We start from the raw sequence: 16,432 nt of genomic DNA, 5'->3' as shown, positions 1-16,432 counted from the left end.
TTCTATGTGTGATGAGGAAAAAATCCTTAAGTGAAGAAAAAGCAGATTTGTAAAACAGTTTTCCAATTACTGAGCTGCAAAGAAAGAAGCCATAATGGCTCAAGGTGAATGCAAAAGAAAGAGATAAAGTAAATTATCATGAAGGGCAATAATAGAAGCTTTCTGAAGATCCAGCAATTATTTTCCCTGTCTTACTTGTCAGCAGACATGAGGGAATAAAACTGCACACTCACCAGAAAATACTTGTATGCAATCATTCTTGTACTAGGTTTCCCTTCCCTACTTTTACACAAATACACAAACACACTTGCACATGTAGCGCGCACACACACGCTACAAAGAATAGCTTTGTCGTGAGGTTCCAGCCCAAGTGAAGAATAAGGATGAGCCGAAAGTCCAGAGAGTGGAAGTTGCCCTGCTAACAGTGTGGGTGGCAAGAGAAAAAGCATTGTAATTCAAACTGAAACAAGAAAGATACTGGGGAAATGATTATCTGGAATCGGGGTGCTTTGATTCATTGTTATCTCCTACATTCTACCTTTGATTACAGACTTCATCTTTAGAAGGCCAGATTTGGACAAGGACAAGGCAAAATGCTACAGCCCAACACTGACTGATGAATATCTCTTGGCTGATCTAGTGATTTTTTCTCTTGATTGCATGAAGCTGGATAGCCAGGGGCTTTATGAGCACATGGGTATTCGTCCTTTGAGCCAACTATGGGAATTTTTCCTGCAGTAGCCTTCTAGAACTCACTAAGTTGCTGATTTGTAACTCCTTCCCTGGCTTCATGTGAAAAAAGCCATCCCAGCTGGGTTAATGTTTGACTTGGTTTACTTTTCATATACTGTTCACATTGCGTGATATATGTTTATCTATTCAGTAAATATTTACTGGGCAGTATCTCTAGGCCAGGTATCCCTGGGAATGCAATAAACTTGACAGATGCACCTCTGCATTCATTAACCTTATGCATACAATGAATGAAATTCATTCATTAATCTATCAGGGAAGAGGACTATTAGGCTATTGCAACAGAGAATGATGAAGCTTGTATTAATAACAGCAAACATTAATTGAATGATTAACAGGAGCCAGCTACAAAGTACATTACATACATTAACTCAATAAGCCCTTACGACAATTAGATGAGGTTAGTAATAGTCTCACCCCCATTTAACAGATAAGAAACTGAGGCACAGAGAGGGTAAATAACTTGTCCAAGGTTACCAACTAGCAGGTAATAGAGCTAGGCTATGAACCTAGACAGTCTGGCTTCAGAGCTGGTGCTTTTTGCCATTATGTTAATACTTAAAGAAGCTCTAGGTGCATAGGGTTAGGGGACAGAGTTTTTAAATCTGGTCCAGGTAGTGACTTTGCTGAGTCCTGTAGGGTGAGCAGGATTTAGTTTGGGAAGGTAGATAATATCCACCATAAATGCTTTCAGCTTCAAGAAATGCCCAGTGGGCTTCCCTGGTGGCGCAGTGGTTGAGAATCTGCCTACCAATGCAGGGGACACGGGTTCGAGCCCTGGTCTGGGAAGATCCCACATGCCACGGATCAGCTGGGCCCGTGAGCCACAATTACTGAGTCTGTGCGTCTGGAGCCTGTGCTCCGCAACAAGAGAGGCCGTGATAGTGAGAGGCCCGCGCACCGCGATGAAGAGTGGCCCCCACTTGCCGTAACTAGAGAAAGCCCTCGCACAGAAACGAAGACCCAACACAGCCATAAGTAAATAAATAAATAAATAAAAATATAAATAAATAAATAAATAAATAAGTCCTTCCTTTAAAAAAAAAAAAGAAAGAAAGAAATGCCCAGCGAACAGTGGCATAAACAAAGAGGGAGTTATTTCTTGACATAACAGAATGTCTGGTGGCAAGTGGTTTCTAGCATTGGTGCAGAGGCTCTATGAAGTCTGGGTTCCAGTCAGCATCCCTTTCCTTCCTCCTACTGGTCTACAGGAGGTCCAAGTTCTAGGGAAGAAAGCTAGGGGACCATGGGGTTGAGAGTTTTGACTGGCATACCTGCCTCTTATCAGGAAGGGAAAAACTTTCCATATGTTCCATAGTGACTTCCTCTTACAAATAATTAGCCAGAACTAGGGTATATGTCTACCTCTAGACTAGGGCTAAGGCTCACCTTCCCTGAGACCAAGGGATTTCTAGGATTCTGTAGGCAAAAATAAAAGAGTGAGTTTTGAGTAGGCAACAAACAGAGTCTGCCAGAGGGAATCCAATGTGCAAAAACTTGGCAGAAAAGCAGAGCATGACAAAAATGAGGGGTGGGAAAAGGCTCAGTAAGGCTGGAGACAAGCTTGACAGTTGGCAAGAGGTGAATCTGGAAAGGCAAGAGTCCAGAGCATGAAGGGCCATGTATGCCATCCTAAGGAGTTTACACTTTGTCCTGCAGACAAAGGAGAATCAATAAAGGATTTTAGACAGGGCCATGAGCTGAGATGGCTTGTTTAGCGAGATCATTCTGGCAGCTCAGTGAAGACTATTTGAAGGAAACAAGAAAGAAGAGAGGCAGGGACACTAGTTCAGAAGATGCTGCAATGGTCCAAGTGAGAGATGGTGTCCTGAGCTCTTGCAGAGGCATGGCAATGGAGAGAGGTGGACCGCCATATTTAGGAGGTAGAATCAAAGATGACGATTGGATTTGGGAGTGAGGGCCCAAGCAGCACGATGAGTACTACTGATGAATACTGCCTGCATGTCCACTAGTGAAAACAGCAGTCATGAAAAGACAAGATTGCTGAAACCACGTCTTGGGATTCAAGTCCACGATCGTGAGTTGACATTAACTACAGAAGGAAATCCACAAAGTCCATTCATTTTTGTAAATTTGAATTTTATTTCTATCTGTTATACATATACATAGGTCACACCGAATATTTCTACAAGGCTTACAAGAAGACGCTGCAAGCCTTTGCTCCAACTCACCCCATTGCCCTCCAAAGAACATATTAGCTTCCCTAATGATATCACTTTTTCTTCTTGAATTCATCCGTGAGCCTTCAATCCTCCTGATCCAGTGTGGGCTGGTTATTCTCTAAGTCCGTGGATCAGTTAGCTGTTTCTGCATAATAAGTCACCCAAACATTTAGTGGTTAAAAACAACAATCATTTATTTAGCTCACAATTCTGCAGGTTGGCATTTGGGGCTGAATTCAGCTGGATGGTCCTCATGGTCTCAGCAGGACTTCCTGAGGCATCTGCAGTTAACTGCATCTCTGCCTGGGGAGGGGATGGGTAGCTGGCTACTGGATGGCGTGCCTCATGGTCTCTTATCTTCCAGCAGGTTAGACAAGACTTCATGATGGAAATAAGGATCCAAGAGAGAGAAAGGAAATATGCAAGCCTTCTTGAGGCTAGGACTGGAGCTGGCTCACCATGACTCCCATCATATTTTATTGGCCAAACAAGTCACAAGGCCAGAATCAAGGAGAACAGAAATAGACTCCACGTCTTGATGGAAGAATCTGAAAAGTCACTTTGCAAAGAACATGGATACAGGAAGGTCGCGAACTGGGGCTATCAATTCAAGCAACCCACCAGTCTGATGCATAGCTATTGCCCTGGGATCTCCTCTCACTATCATCCTTGGAGTTTTTGCTTTTTATCCTGTGTTGGATCCCCTATATATCAGTCAGGCTTTAGAAACCATGCCAGTTATTTTAACTGCACGTGTTGGGGGTGAAGGAGGTGGCATAGCTGGTGCTGGTATCTCTAAAGGGCATCAGTAAAGTTGCTTCTGCAAGTGTTGAGAAAACTGCAGACTGGACTCAACTGTTGCTACAGGAAGGAACTGTTTCTGTGGGGTGAAGGGTTGCCAGTGTGCTGCTCTCAGGAACTACAAGTAGACAGGAATCCAACAGGAAGAAGCAAGTCCCTTCTTCCTTCTCCAGACCTCCAGTCTCTCTCTAGTAATCTCTCCCCATTAGCGAGCTTAACAGGGGGTCAGCTGGCCAAGGTGAAAGGGATTTTTAGAGTCTTGGCCTCAGCATCACACAGCAGAGTATACAAGTATAGGTTTGCAGCTAACGGGCAATTAGCTAATAACTGGCACACCTTTTCTCTGATTTCTATGTCTTCCTCATTTCTCCCAAAGGAAGAATGCATGTAAGGTACATTTCTTCAGATCTTTAATGTCTAAAATATCCTTAGCCTACCATCACAATTATAGTTTGGCTGAGTATGGCACTCTGGTATGAAATTCATTTCCACTCATCATTTTTTTTTTTACCCTCAACATTTATTGAAGTGCATAACACAGCATTGTTAACTATAGTCATGATGTTGTACAGTAGATGTCTAGAACTTACGCATCTTGTATAACAAAAACTTTATATAACAGGTTTTTTTAATGTCTTTATTGGAGTATGATTGCTTTACAATGTTGTGTTAGTTTCTGCTGTATAACAAAGTGAATCAGCTATATGTATACATACATCCCCATATCCCCTCCCTCTTGCGTCTCCCTCCCACCCTCCCTATCCCACCCCTCTAGGTGGTCACAAAGCACCAAGCTGATCTCCATGTGCTATGCAGCTGCTTCCCACCAGCTACCTAATTTACATTTGGTAGTGTATATATGTCAATGCTACTCTCTCACTTCGTCCCAGCTTACCTTTCCCCCCACCCCGTGTCCTCGAGTCCATTCTCTACATCTGCGTCTTTATTCCTGTCCTGCCCCAAGGTTCATCAGAACCATTTTTTTTTTAGATTCCATATATATGTGTTAGCATACGGTATTTGTTTTTCTCTTTCTGACTTACTTCACTCTGTATGACAGTCTCTAGGTCCATCTACCTCCTACACATAACTCAATTTCGTTTCTTTTTATGGTTGAGTAGTATTCCATTGTATATATGTGTCACATCTTCTTTATCCATTCATCTGTCGATGGACACTTAGGTTGCTTCCATGTCCTGGCTATTGTAAATAGAGCTGCAGTGAACATTGTGGTACATGTCTCTTTTTGAATTATGGTTTTCTCAGGGTATATGCCCAGTAGTGGGAATGTTGGGTCATATGGTAGTTCTATTTTTAGTTTTTTAAGGAACGTCCATACTGTTCTCCATAGTGGCTATATCAATTTACATTCCCACCAACAGTGCAAGAGGGTTCCCTTTTCTCCACACCCTCTCCAGCATTTACTATTTGTAGATTTTTTGATGATGGCCATTCTGACCAGTGTGAGGTGATACCTCATTGTAGTTTTGATTTGCATTTCTCTAATGATTAGTGATGTTGAGCATCCTTTCATGTGTTTGTTGGCAATCTGTATATCTTCTTTGGAGAAATGTCTATTTAGGTCTTCCGCCCATTTTTGGATTGAGTTGTTTGTTTTTTTGATATTGAGCTGCATGACCTGCTTGTATATTTTGGAGATTAATCCTTTGTCAGTTGCTTCATTTGCAAATACTTTCTCCCATTCTGAGGGTTGTCTTTTCATCTTGTTTATGGTTTCCTTTGCTGTGCAAAAGCTTTTAAGATTCATTAGGTCCCATTTGTTTATTTGTGTTTTTATTTCCATGTCTCTAGGAGGTGGGTCAAAATGGATCTTGTTGTGATTTATGTCATAGAGTGTTCTGCCTATGTTTTCCTGTAACAGTTTTATAGTGTCTGGCCTTACATTTAGGTCTTTAATCCATTTTGAGTTTATTTTTGTGTATGGTGTTAGGGAGTGTTCTAATTTCATTCTTTTACATGAAGCTGTCCAGATTTCCCAGCACCACTTATTGAAGAGGCTGTCTTTTCTCCATTGTATATTCTTGCCTCCTTTATCAAAAATAAGGTGACCCTATGTGCATGGGTTTATCTCTGGGCTTTCTATCCTGTTCCATTGATCTATATTTCTGTGTTTGTGCCAGTACCATACTGTCTTCACTACTGTAGCTTTGTAGTATAGTCTAAAGTCCAGGAGCCTGATTCCTCCAGCTCCGTTTTTCTTTCTCAAGATTGCTTTGGCTATTCGGGGTCTTTTGTGTTTCCATACAAATTGTGAAATTTTTTGTTCTAGTTCTGTGAAAAATGCCAGTGGTAGTTTGATAGGGATTGCATTGAATCTGTAGATTGCTTTGGATAGTAGTCATTTTCACAATGTTGATTCTTCCAATCCAAGAATATGGTATATCTCTCCGTCTGTTTGTATCATCTTTAATTTCTTTCATCAGTGTCTTACAGTTTTCTGCATACAGGTATTTTGCCTCCTTAGGTAGGTTTATTCCAAGGTATATTATTCTTTTTGTTGCAATGGTAAATGGGAGTGTTTCCTTAATTTCTCTTTCAGATTTTTCATCATTAGTGTATAGGAATGCAAGAGATTTCTGTGCATTAATTTTGTATCCTGCTACTCTACCAAATTCATTGATTAGCTCTAGTAGTTTTCTGGTAGCATCTTTAGGATTCTCTATGTATAGTATTATGTCATCTGCAAATAGTGACAGCTTTACTTCTTCTTTTTCAATTTGGATTCCTTTTATTTCTTTTTCTTCTCTGATTGCTGTGGCTAAAACTTCCAAAACTATGTTGAATAATAGTGGTGAGAGTGGGCAACCTTGTCTTGTTCCTGATCTTAAGAGGAAATGGTTTCAGTTTTTCACCACTGAGAATGATGTTGCCTGTGAGTTTGTCATATATGGCCTTTATTATGTTGAGGTAGGTTCCCTCTATGCCTACTCTCTGGAAAGTTTTTGTCATAAATGGGTGTTGAATTTTGTTGAAAGCTTTTTCTGCATCTATTGAGATTATCATATCGTTTTTATCCTTCAATTTGTTAATACGGTGTATCACATTGATTGATTTGCGTATACTGAAAAATCCTTGCATTCCTGGGATAAACCTCATTTGATCATGGTGTATGATCCTTTTAATGTGCTGTTGGATTCTGTTTGTTAGTAGTTTGTTGAGGATTTTTGCATCTAGGTTCACCAGTGATATTGGTCTGTAGTTTTCTTTTTTGGTGACATCTTTGTCTGGTTTTGGTTTCAGGGTGATGGTGGCCTCATAGAATGAGTTTGGCAGTGTTCCTCCCTTTGCTATATTTTGGAAGAGTTTGAGAAGGATAGGTGTTAGCTCTTCTCTAAATGTTTGACAGAATTTGCCTGTGAAGCCCTCTGGTCCTGGGCTTTTGTTTGTTGGAAGATATTTAATCACAGTCTCAATTTCAGTGCTTGTGACTGGTCTGTTTATATTTTCTATTTCTTCCTGGTTCAGTCTTGGAAGGTTGTGCTTTTCTAAGAATTTGTCCATTTCTTCCAGGTTGTCCATTTATTGGCATATAGTTGCTTGTAGTAATCTCTCATGATCCTTTGTATTTCTGCAGTGTCAGTTGTTACTTCTCCTTTTTCATTTCTAATTTTATTGATTTGAGTCTTCTCTCTTTTTTTCTTGATGAGTCTGGCTAATGGTTTATCAATTTTGTTTATCTTCTCAAAGAACCAGCTTTTAGTTTTATTGATCTTTGCTATTGTTCCCTTCATTTCTTTTTCATTTATTTCTGATCTAATCTTTATGATTTCTTTCCTTCTGCTAACTTTGGGGGGGGTTTGTTCTTCTTTCTCTAATTGCTTTAGGTGTAAGGTTAGGTTGTTTATTTGAGATGTTTCTTGTTTCTTGTGGTACGATTGTATTGCTATAAACTTCCCTCTTAGAACTGCTTTTGCTGCATCCCATAGGTTTTTGGTCAACGTGTTTTCATTGTCATTTGTTTCTAGGTATTTTTTGATTTCCTCTTTGATTTCTGCAAAGATCTCTTGGTTACTTAATAGCATATTGTTTAGCCTCCATGTGTTTGTATTTTTTACAGTTTTTTTTCCTGTAATTGTTATCTAGTCTCATAGCGTTGTGGTCGGAAAAGATACTTGATACGATTTCAATATTCTTAAATTTACTAAGGCTTGATTTGTGACCCAGGATATTATCTATCCTGGAGAATGTTCCATGAGCACATGAGAAGAAAGTGTATTCTGTTGTTTTTGGGTGGAATGTCCTATAAATATCAATTATGTCCATCTTGTTTAATGTGTCATTTAAAGCTTGTGTTTCCTTATTTATTTTCATTTTGGATGACCTATCCATTGGTGAAAGTGGGGTGTTAAAGTCCCCTAGTATGATTGTGTTACTGTCGATTTCCCCTTTTATGGCTGTTAGCATTTTCCTTATGTATTGAGGTACTCCTATGTTGGATGCATAAATATTTACAATTGTTATATCGTCTTCTTGGATTGATCCCTTGATCATTATGTAGTGTCCTTCTTTGTCTCTTGTAATAGTCTTTATTTTAAAGTCTATTTTGTCTGATATGAGAATTGCTACTCCAGCTTTCTTTTGATTTCCATTTGCATGGAATATCTTTTTCCATCCCCTCACTTTCAGTCTGCATGTGTCCCTAGGTCTGAAGTGGGTCTCTTGTAGACAGCATATATATGGGTCTTGTTTTTGTATCCATTCAGCCAGCCTATGTCTTTTGGTGGGATCATTTAATCCATTCACATTTAAGGTATTTATTGATATGTATGTTCCTATTACCATTTTCTTAATTGTTTTGGGTTTATTATTGTAGGTCTTTTCCTTCTCTTGTGTTTGCTGCCTAGAGAAGTTTCTTTAGCATTTTTTGTAAAGCTGGTTTGGTGGTGCTGACTTCTTTTAACTTTTGCTTGTCTGTAAAGGTTTTAATTACTCTGTCAAATCTGAATGAGATCCTTGCTTGGTAGAGTAATCTTGGTTGTAGGTTTTTCCCTTTCATCACTTTAAATAGGTCCTGCCACTCCCTTCTGGCTTGCAGAGTTTCTGCTGAATCATCAGCTGTTAACTTTATGGGGATTCCCTTGTATGTTATTTGTTGCTTTTCCCTTGCTGCTTTTAATATTTTTTCTTTGTATTTAATTTTTGAGAGTTGGATTAATACGTACCTTGGCGTGTTTCTCCTTGGATTTATCCTGTATGGGACCCTCTGCGCTTCCTGGACTTGATTGACTACTTCCTTTCCCATGTTAGGGAAGTTTTCAACTATAATCTCTTCAAATATTTTCTCAGACCCTTTCTTTTTCTCTTCTTCTTCTGGGACCCCTATAATTCAAATGTTGGTGTGTTTAATGTTGTCCCAGAGGTCTCTGAGACTTTCCTCAATTCTTCTCATTCTTTTTTCTTTATTCTGCTCTATGGTAGTTATTTCCACTACTGTATCTTCCAGGTCACTTATCCGTTCTTCTGCCTCAGTTATTCTGCTATTGATTCCTTCTAGAGAATTTTTAATTTCATTCATTGTGTTGTTCATCATTGTTTGTTTGCTCTTTAGTTCTTCTAGGTCCTTGTTAAACATTTCTTGTATTTTCTCCATTCTATTTCCAAGATTTTGTATCTTTATTATCATTTCTCTGAATTCTTTTTCAGGTAGCCTGCCTATTTCCTCTTCATTTGTTTGGTCTGGTAGGTTTTTACCTTGTTCCTTCTTCTGCTACATATTTCTCTGTCTTCTCATTTTGTTTAACTTACTGTGTTTGGGATCTCCTTTTCACAGGCTGCAGGTTCGTAGTTCCTGTTGTTTTTGGTGTCTGCCCCCAGTGGGTGAGTTTGGTTCAGTGGGTTGTGTAGGCTTCCTGGTGGAGGGGACTGGTGCCTGTGTTCTGGTGGGTGGGGCTGGATCTTGTCTTCTGCTGGGCAGAGCCACATCTGGTGGTGTGTTTTGGAGTGTCTGTGAACTTAGTATGATTTTAGGCAGCCTCTCTGCTAATGGGTGGGGTTGTGTTCCTGTCTTGCTAAATGTTTGGCATGGGGCATCCAGCACTCGAGTTTGCTGGCCGTTGGGTGGGGCTGGGTCTTAGAGTTGAGACAGAGATCTGTGGGATAGCTCTCGCCGATTGATATTACGTGGGGCCGGGAGGTCTCTGGTGGTCCAATGTCCTGAACTCGGCTCCCCCACCTCAGAGGCTCAGGCCTGACACCAGGCCAGAGTACCAAGACCCTGTCAGCCACACAGGTCAGAAGAAAAGGGAGAAAAAAAGAAAGAAATAAAAAATAAATAAATAAATAAAAATTTAAAAATTATTAAAATAGTAATAATTTAAAAAAAAAACAGAGCAACAAAACCAATAAACAAATCCACCAATGATAACAAGCCCTAAACACTAAACTAAGATAAACATAAAAATCAGAAACAAATCAGTTGCAGACAGTAAACCCCAAGTCTACAGTTGCTCCCAAAGTCCACTGCCTAAATTTTGGGACAATTTGTTGTCTAATCAGGTATTCCATAGATGCAGGGTACATCAAGTTGATTGTGGGGACTTAATCTGCTGATCCTAAGGTTGCATGGAGAAATTTCCCTTTCTCTTCTTTGTTCGCACAGTTCCTGGGGTTCAACTTTCATTTTGGCCTCACCTCTGAGTGTAGGTCACCCTCAGGCAGTTGTTCCCCGCCCAGACATGAGGGGCTTAAAGCAGCGGCTGAGTAGGGACGCTCTTACTCATTCAGGACAGGGGGAGGGAGGGGTACGGTAGTCATAATTGGAATACAGGGTGAGCCTGTGGCGGCAGAGGCTAGCATGACATTTCAACAGCCTGAGGTGCACCGTGTGTTCTCCCGGGGAATTTGTCCCTGAATCACAGGACCCTGGCAGTGGCTGGCTGCACAGGCTCCTGGGGTGGGTGTGGGGGTGTGGTGTGGATAGTGACCTGTGCTTGCACGCAGGATTCTTGGTGGCTGCAGCAGCAGTGTTAGCATTTCATGCCCGTCTCTGGGGTCCGAGCTGATAGCCATGGCTCACGCCCATCTCTAGAGCTCACTTAGGTGGTGCTCTGCCTTCTGTGGGCAGATGGGGAAGGAGTCCCCTTCCTCACGCACCCCGAAACATTTGTCTCTTGCCTCTTGGCAGGTCCAGACTTTTTCCCGGACTCCCTCCCAGCTAGCTGTGGCACACTAACCCCCTTCAGGCTGTATTCACGCAGCCAACCCCAGTCCTCTCCCTGGGATCTGACCTCTGAAGCCTGAGCCTCAGCTCCCAGCCCCCACCCACCCCGGCAGGTGAGCAGACAAGCCTCTCCGGCTAGTGAGTGTTGGTTGGTCCCGATCCTCTGTGTGGGAATCTCTCCGCTTTGCCCTCTGCACCCCTTTTGCTGCGCTCTCCTCCATGGCTCTGAAGCTTCCCCCCCGCCCACCCCCCTGTCTCTGCCAGTGATGGGGCTTCCTAGTGTGTGGAAACTTTTCCTCCTTCACAGCTCCTTCCCAGAGGTGGAGGTCCCGTCCTTATTCTTTTGTCTCTGTTTTTTCTTTTTTCTTTTGCCCTACCCAGGTACGTGGGTATTTTCTTGCCTTTTGGGAAGTCTGAGGTCTTCTGTCAGCGTTCACTGGGTGTTCTGCAGGAGTTGTTCCACATGTAGATGTATTTTTGATATATTTATTGAGGGGAAGGTGATCTCCATGGCTTAGTCCTCCGCCATCTTGGAGGTCCCCTCTCCACTCATTATTCTGAAGGCATTGCTCCATTATCTTCTAGCATCTCCTGTGGCCATTAAGTCTGATGCCATGTGGATTTCTGAACTTTTGTATGTCACCTGTTTTCATTGTTGTTGTTTGTTTGATCTTTTCTCTGTGGACGCCATTAGGATTTTCTCTTATCCCTGATATCCTGAATTTCACAATGATTTGCCTTAGTTCTGTTTTTTCTTTTTAAATTCATTCCACAAAGTACTCAGTGGGTCTTTTCCAACTCATTTACTTAAGTTCTGGGAAATTTTATTGAAATGTATTGAAGTCTTTGATAACTTCTTCACTTTCTTTTTCCTCTGTCTTCTTGCTCTTTGGAATTCCTACTAATCAATTGTGGAATTATCTAATTTTCTCATTAATGGTCTTTTACTGTCAACTGGATAATCTCCCTGTTTTCAAAATGGTGTCCCCACCTTTAGCAATGCCTGGTATCCCAAGATAAGAATCTCTCCATTTTTACCTCTCCACAGAGTATACCTCAATCCTGGGATATGGAAAGGTATTCACTTGGTTGTGTGGGGCAGGAACAAAGATGCAGAAGGTCAAGATAGTGCCTCTCACACAGACTTTTAGCTTATTCTTCTGTTTTTAGCCCCACCTGTACTCTGAATTTCAGATGTATTATACTTGGTAGCTTCAATTTCTGAATCTCTGGGGTTCTATAGAATGAACCAGCTTCCTTCAGTCCCCCACTTCAGGCTTTGGTTTCCATTTTCTCTGGTCTGCTAAGTTGGTCTTTCTTGTCCACCTGCTTTTGATCTCTTTTGATCTAGCTTTGACTCTGTCAGCACCATTGGATAGCATCTCTATTAATAAGAGGCAACACACACATGATCATCTTAATTGGGAAAGATGGTAAACGTGCTTCAGAGGTTGTCGTAGACTGTTGCAGGAATGAACCAAGGTATCTGTGACCTTGTGTAGATCTCTCCCACATTGAGTCTGGGCTTGGCCACTGAATCTGTGACTCGCCAATGAGATATTACCAAATTTGAGGCATGCAGAGGCTAGTGCATTGGGTCTTATCCTTTGGCTGCTGGGAACCCGGAGCCCACCAAGTGGAGAAGCAAAGGCCAGCCTCCTGGATGGTGAGACCACGTGGAGGGAGAAGGTAAACCATCCCAGCAGAGCCCAGCCCTAAGTCATACCAGCTCCCAGCTTACTGCAAATGGGTGAGCTAGTTAATTCTAGCAGAAGATCCACCTGTGTGAGCCCAGCCCAAATCACTGACTCACAACTGTGAGCAAATAAAATGATGTTTGTTTTAAGCCATTAAGTTTTGGGATGGTTTGTTATGCAAGTGATAACTGATACAGAGGTGTTACAATGAAGCTTTCTTTTTTGTTCCCTTTGAATTATAGGTCACACAGATCAAGGCTATGCTGTTTTCGTTCTCTGTGTCCTTATACATTTACACTTGTTTTTAGCCCTGTATTACCATTTTATTGTGGTTTGGGGAAGGAGTAAAATTACATATACATGTCATTTCCACCACATTTAACCGGAAGTCTCCATTCACTTCTACTTCATCAGCCTGACAGGTATTTTTTGAGCATCTAGCAGGTATCAGCAGCACTGGGCACTTGTAATGCGACTCTCACTTAATCTTTACAATAATGTTGCATTCAGCATTGGTTTCCTCCTTAAACTGTTGTGACCAAGACTCAGCAAAGTTAAGTGGCTTGCTGGAGGTCAACAATTGTTAGAATTTGTGCCCTTAGCTGAGTGTCAACGAAGTCCCAAAATTTCCAGTACACTTTGTTGAACCAGGAAATACATATTAGCAATGCACAAGGTGGGATGGATGGAAGACCCATCACTGAATAGACCTGACCCATAGCTGATTAGATATGAGAGGTGAAAGAATAACAATATCTGGGAACTCCACCTCCTATTGATCTGCCTTTAACCCCATGAGTGCTATGGAATAGTGCCACCAACAAAAAGGAACAACAGAGGCATGGACATCTTAACTGAGGAAGGTGGAAAATTTGCTTCCAAGGGGCTATCTTGGGTCTTTCTCTTTCTTCTCCTCGGCATTTTCAGATCAAGGCTCTGCCGAGTACTGTTGTCAGCATTGCTTGTGGCCTGCTCTTATTGGGGGAAGATTTGTTGGTGCTACTTATAGGACGTTTTCCCAGGGCGAATGGTAGTTTCTGATGGTGCTCTTCACTGGTGGGTGGGGAGCTAAGCCCCATGAGGCTCAACATGGTTAACGGCTGTCAAATGGTTAAAACTCCAGGCATTGCTTGGGAAGTATTCCCAGGAGGCCATCAAAATGCCTTTTGCGCTCTGTGTAAGGGAAATTAAGTGCCGAGAAAAGTGTGTTCAATTTAGATCCATCTGGTTTGTGTTGTTTCCCTTCTTTCTCTCCAGGAAAGAGACCTATTCCAAGATACTTGTGATCACTTTAACCTGCTGGGAAGCCACAGTACTTCCAGCCCAGCATGTTGAAGAGCAGAGAGAAAAACTGCTCTAATTCTAACTGGTAGTAATTTAAGCTCAGAGCAGAGCTCATCGTCCAGGGTGCTGGTTACCCCAGACACAGAACTTGGGAGGAAGGAAAGGGTGTCTGGTTTGAGAACATTAGGTCTAGAAGAATGAAGAAGTGACCCCAGCTAGAAAATGGTTTCTTACAGTATCTTCAGGCCAGCACGTGAACCCCTGCAAGCTCTGATGTCACTGGGTTCCAAGTTAGAAAACCAAAACCACACATTCTTGATGTTCCATGTGGCCCCAGCTTCTCAGTATTGGATCCTGAGTTTGGAGAAACTAGTTAGTGAATGTATAAACCAATTGGGTTATAATAAAAGACATCCACACCATAGAACCCTAATATCTGTTATTAAAAAAGAGGTAGATAATAATTCACTTTGATTAAGCACTTAACCATGTGCCAATCACTATTCTAAGTGCTTTACTGAAATTAAAAAATATTTTCCCCCAGTAACCTCAAAAGCAAGTCCTGTTATTATCCTAGTTTTATAGATAAGTATACCAAGGCACAGGGAGGTTAGCTGGGTTGTTCAACGTCTATGGCTACTAAATGATGGAGCTGGGTTTGAATACAGGCAACCTGCCTTTGGAGCCCAGGGACCACCTTGGGTCTGGGCAACACAGCCAACTGGTAGCATGGCTGACTCTGGGGTGAGGGACTAAGGGCCAATGGAGGGAAGGCTTTCACTTTCCACTTTACCAAATGCTATACTGTTTGAATTTTTCCCCTAAGCATGTGCTACTTTTTTGCTTTAAATATATATTGATATCATAAAAGGAAAAGCAGTGCTGGGGAAGATGGGATAGCAATGTAGCATTTCCGCCCCCCTCCCCTTTTTACAACATAACTTTTGAGTTAGGACCAGGCACTAGCTCCTTTGTTAATGGCAGGAATTTATTTAGGCACCAGGCAAGTCAAGGCCAGGAGCCAGGAACTAGAAGTCAGGAATTTAGGTACAAAAACATAGGAATTGAAGGGACTTTCCTGGCAGTCCAGTGGTTAAGACTTTGCCTTCCAATGCGGGGGGGGTGTGGGTTTGATCCCTGGTCAGGGAGCTAAGATCCCACATGCCTCCCCGCCAAGAAACCAAAACATAAAACAGAAGCAATGTTGTAACAAATTCAATAAAGACTTTTTAAAAAAATGGTCCAGGGGCTTCCCTGGTGGTGCAGTGGTTAAGAATCCGCCTGCCAATGCAGGCGACACGGGTTTGAGCCCTGGCCCGGGAAGATCCCACATGCTGCGGAGCAGCTAAGCCCATGTACCACAACTACTGAGCCCGCATGCCACAACTACTGAAGCCCGTGCGCCGAGAGCCCGTGCTCTGCAATAAGAGAAGTCACCGCAATGAGAAGCCTGCACACTGCAGCGAAGAGTAGCCCCCACTTGCCGTAAATAGAGAAAGCCCATGTGCAGCAACGAAGACCCAACGCAGCCAAAAAAAAAAAAAAAAGGTCCACATCAAAAAATCTTAAAAAAAAAAAAAAAAGAACATAGGAATTGAATTATCTTCAGATAAATCACCTCTAAACCACCTATAAACACCTCTGGGCAAGTGGGACTACCAGCAGGTTTACAGCAGGCCCTTGGGACAGAGCAGTAGTTTGGAAATCATGGTGGTAAATGCAAACTAAGGGTTCAGAGCCTGGAGGGCAAGGCAAGGCGATGATCAGCTAGAAGAGTGGGCACCTGGCAGCTAGGAGACCCAGAGTGACTACAAGAGCATAGTGAGAGCTAAAGAAAAACAGATGTGAGGTCCCAGGAGGAGGAAAGCAAGCATCTACATCAGCCAGGAAGCCTCTTATAGAGTTTCCGGTGGGGTCTCGAAGGCAGATGAAGGTGAAGAGCAAGAGGAAGGTGAGGAGGGTGTGCCTGGCTGAAGTGGAGTGCGTGAAGGCAGGAAGAGATACGAGTAAGTCCTGCCATCTTCACGCTGAGAACCACTTGACTTTGATGTAGAGCTTCTACATGTGTGACCATTTTTCATTTCCTTTTAAATATGCACACGTTTGTGAACAAGCAGCCTCCCTTCCAGCTCAGCAAGAAGGAGACCTCTCCGAGGGGTGAGGATGGGATCTGAGCATCTGGCAGTACCAAGCTTGTCTTGCTCATCACTCTAACCTCGCACCTATCACCAGGCGGGACACATAGTAGGAACTCAATCATTATTTGTTGAATTAATTTGTTTGATGAATTTGTGAAATAAATGAATACCACTGGGAAAATTGTACTGTATCTTGTAATGAAAATGTCAAACCCTTTTTTTGGCTTTACTTAGTAATCCTTTTGATCATAATACTAATAGGATCGACTGCTACCATTTGTTGAGCACTTAAATGTAACAGGAATTTCAACCCAAATTTTGCTTTAAAAGTTCAGGGACAGATCAGACTGGGTCAGGTAAAGTTTGATCAGGGGTCTGGCTTGGTTTCTCTGTGAT

At 42.1% G+C, this 16,432-nt stretch overlaps 1 long non-coding RNA gene across 1 annotated transcript; it reads right to left on the bottom strand.

The window, feature by feature from the left end:
• Positions 1 to 2,836: 2,836 nt before the first annotated feature.
• On the bottom strand, positions 2,837 to 15,982 carry LOC309667819. Its single transcript, XR_014267983.1, has 2 exons — positions 14,133 to 15,982; positions 2,837 to 3,081 (listed from the first exon to the last, which is right to left on the bottom strand). It is a non-coding gene; the product is annotated as an uncharacterized lncRNA (long non-coding RNA).
• Positions 15,983 to 16,432: the final 450 nt, after the last annotated feature.

This window comes from Balaenoptera physalus, assembly GCF_965194825.1.
Source record: "Balaenoptera physalus genome assembly, chromosome: 10".
NCBI lineage: Eukaryota > Metazoa > Chordata > Mammalia > Artiodactyla > Balaenopteridae > Balaenoptera > Balaenoptera physalus.
The sequence above is the reverse complement of the archived record's forward strand: the minus strand, read 5'-3'. Positions and strand labels throughout refer to the sequence as shown.